Raw genomic sequence first — 4135 nt, 5'->3', positions numbered from 1 at the left:
CTTTCATGCGTGGTACTGGGAGGGTCGCAACCTTGAGCACGGGGTTCTACCGGCACCAAGCTAGTTGGTGTCCGATCAGGATCCTGGAGAGGGGTACCCGATAGGTCCCAAGAGTTTCCTGGTGAAATGCCATCACCCGATGTCCCACTAGGTCCTGGTGGGCAGGGAGCCAGATCCCGTAATGATACGGTAGATTCTCGGCCGTCGGAATATCGTATGTTTGCATAGGTGGGGTTGGCATCGGTTAGTTCGACCTCGTCTACAAGAGGGTCATTTTTAGACGTCCGAACGTATCTTCGGAGTAATACAGGTCCAGGAGTAGTTAGCCATGACGGGAGTGATGTCCCATGAGATGAGCGATGCTGGAATCCAAAGAACCGCTCATGAGGTGTAGTATTTGTGGCTGTAGAAAGCAGGGACCGTATAGAGTGCAATGCATCCGGAAGCACTGTTTCCCATTGCTGGTCTGGTAGGCCCCGAGATCTTAAAGCGAGACGTACGGAATTCCAGATGATACCGTTATACCTCTCTACCTGCCCATTTCCGATGGGATGGTATGGTGTTGTTTTGCTTGTAGCAATTCCCCGTTCTGAGAGGTAGTCCTTGAGTTCCCTCGACATAAAGGATGGACCCCGATCTGAGTGAATATAAGCCGGCATGCCACAGAGAGAAAATACCTGCTCAAGGCAGCAGATTACTGTGGACGCCAGCATATTGGAGCAGGGGAAGGCAAATGGAAAACGTGAATATTCGTCGATCATGGTGAGCAAATATGTGTTCCGAGTTGAAGAGGGCACTGGGCCCTTAAAATCGATGCTAAGTCGTTGCATCGGTTGGGTTGCATGTATGAGTATACCATCTGAGGGGCGGAAGAACTGAGGTTTTAATTCCGCACAAAGCCGGCATTCTGAGCATATTTTCTTTACATCTCCAGTGGAAAAAGGGAGATTCCGTGATCGTACGAAATGTAGCATGCGCGTAACGCCAGGATGACACAAACCATTGTGGACATCCATGAGGGTGGAGGATGACATAGTGGAGCAGAATGCCCGTGTGAGGGTGTCCGGGGCCACATTCTCCTTGCCAGGCCGATAGAGAATGGTATAACCAAAAGAGGCCAGTTCCATCCTCCAAAGTTGTATTTTATTATTCTTAATTTTGGTTCGTTTTCGATTATCGAGCATGAAGGCGACTGATCGTTGGTCCGTGATCAATGTAAAGTGCTGGCGAGCTAGAAAATGGTTCCACTTCCGTACTGCCTCTATGATGGCTGTGGCTTCTTTCTCAACCGGAGGATAATGTAGCTCGGCACCTTGTAAGGTCCTGGACATAAATGCTACAGGACGACCTTCCTGATTCAGAGTAGCCGAGATCGCCACCTCCGAGGCATCACATTCAACCACGAAAGGGAGATTCTCATCAATGGAGTGAAGAGCCGCTTTCTCCAACTGTTTTTTGAGAAGGTTAAAGGCTGCAACAGCCGCTGTTCCCAGTGGAAATGATCTAGCATGCAGCAAGGGTTGGATTTTGTCCGAAAAATGAGGAATCCATTTAGCGTAGTATGCAAACAGACCGAGAGCCCGACGTAAAGAAGCCAGATTCTTAGGTGATGGGAGCTCTTGGAGCGGGTGAAGTCTTTCTGGGTCTGGCTTAATGATACCATTGCCTACGCAGTAGCCAAGGATGTTGATGGTCGGTTGCGACTCAACAGATTTGGATTCATTCAGGGTCAAATTACGGCGATGGAGGGCATCCCGAAATTTTTGGAGGTTGGAGTCGTGTTCCTGTTGATCGTGACCTGCAATGGTAATGTTATCAAGATAGGGAAAAGTGTCCCTTAGGTTTTCCTGCTTAACCAGGCCATCCATTGCCCGTTGAAAGACAGCCACTCCATTAGTAACCCCGAATGGGAGGCGACGAAATTGGTACAGCCGTCCATTAGCCTCAAAGGCTGTGTACTGCTTATCTGAGACCTTCAAGGGTAACTGATGATAGGCACTTTTTAAATCGTAAGTTGAGAACACTTTGTATTCGGCCAGTTTATTAACCATATCATCAATGCGTGGCAATGGGTAGGCGTCCAAGTCGGTATATTGATTGATGGTTTGCGAATAATCGATGCATAGTCGCTGTTTGTGAGGTTTTAGAGGGTTCTTGACAATGACGACTTGAGCCCGCCAGGGCGACGAATATGGTTCAATGATATCCTCTGCTAGAAGTCGAGAGATTTCAGCCGCAATAAAAGATTGGTCTTCCTGATTAAAGCGCCGCGATTTCGTTATTATCGGTTGGCATTGAGGCGGAATACTGGCAAATAATGAGGGTTCATCAAGTGAAGCTGCTGATAATGCACAAAATGGTAATTTAGACGGTATATTAGAAATAGTAAGTCCGGGTTTGGATCCACCAAACTCAATGGTGAGTTTCTTATGCTGTTTTTGGAAGTCCAGTCCTAAGAGGAGATCACTACATAAGTCCTTGAGCACCGAAAGTCGGGTGGAGGGATACATACGACCATGAAGTGTCATATCAACAACACAAAAGCCGGAGATTCTGGTATTAAGTGATGACTGGGCCATCGCAATTGCCTGGTCCGATAGGAAGACATGTAGTTTCAATTTCACAACAATCTGTTCCTTAATGAAACTATCAGTACTTCCTGAGTCAATTAAGGCATCTAAGGTATGCCCTTTAATTGAAATTTTTGTGGCTGCATGAGACAGGTTCTGTGGGCAAGCAGCTGTAATTGGTGTCGTTGCACAGAGAGTGGCTAAAACTCTCGGTGTGCTTCTTCGGGAGAGAGCTCGAGAGGAAGCTTGATAGGTCCTAGCTGGAGCATCTTGATAGGCCCTAATTGGGGCAGTTCGGTAGGCCTTAGCTGGATTGGCCCTCGTAGAGGCCCTTGATAGGCAAACTTTAGCAAAGTGTCCTTTTTTCCCGCAATAACTGCAGATTGCATTGCGAGCAGGGCAGGTTTTCCTAGGGTGAAAAGCATCTCCACAAAAGAAGCATTCCTTCCTAGATTGCCAAGAGGCTGCTAAAGTGGGGTCGTCCTCCTCTTCTTCATCAGAATTATCAGAATTAGATTCCCCCATGATAGGGTTCACCTGAGACCGCTTGAATTGTCTGGTTGCAGCTACAGCAGCAGATCGAGATCTGGGCAGCCGATAGAGGTCTGCATTTCTCTTTGCCAAATCCAGTGAACAAGCTAGGTCAAAAGCTTTTTGTAGCTCAAGTGTTTTACTTTCTAGTAGATGCTGGCATATAAATGGAGAGGCAATCCCGCAGATGAAAGCATCACGAATCATTTCTTGGCGGTACAGCTCAGCTGAGGCTGCCTGAAAGTTACAATCTACGCTGAGCCTGCGAAGTTCTTGCAGGAATTCGTCAATTGATTCCCCTGGCCCTTGTCGGGCTGTGGCTAGTAGATGTCTAGCATAGACCTCATTTGGGGTCTTGGCATACAGTTTCTTAAGTGCCCGAATCACCTCATCGTAATTATCCCATTCATCAACATATTCGAACACTTTTGGGGTCACATAGTTGATAAGTATCTTCAATCTAGCAGGAGCATCCGCTTCACATTCATCCAGAAAATTCTCAAAAGTACGGTACCAATGCTTCCATACCCTGCCAGCTGCTGGTGCATTCGGGTCCAAGTCCAGACGAATAGGTCTAAGGATTTTCTCCATGATGGGTGGCTCCCTGGATCCTTAATTCCAAGTTTGTCCGAAGGTCTAGTATTTGTGAGTGTAAATACTAAGTTACTTAAATTGATGTAAGAAAAAGGAGGCTTACCATCAAGTAACTTTAAAGTAAGCTTTAAGTAACTTATAAACACACTATATACAAGAGAGGTCTTTACCATGCCTCTGGTAGAAGCCTCTTACAATACTGAACAGACCAGTATTTATACCAGTCCAACAGGAAGTGACACATGACAGGAAGTGAGGTATGTACACAGTTCATAGTTCATAGTTCATAGTTCACAGTTCACAGGAAGTGATGACATAACTTCCCGGAAGTTATTATTTTTATCACAGCGGGTATATGGAGTAAGATCTCATTGAATGGTGGGCAGGCTCGAGGGGCTGAATGGCCTACTCCTGTTCCTATGTTGCCAAGCTCTGGAATT

This window comes from Somniosus microcephalus, chromosome 4 (assembly GCF_052327205.1).
Source record: "Somniosus microcephalus isolate GS21.2 chromosome 4, FLI_Smic_1.0, whole genome shotgun sequence".
In the NCBI taxonomy this organism is placed as follows: Eukaryota; Metazoa; Chordata; class Chondrichthyes; order Squaliformes; family Somniosidae; genus Somniosus; species Somniosus microcephalus.
Note: the sequence above shows the minus strand (reverse complement) of the source record.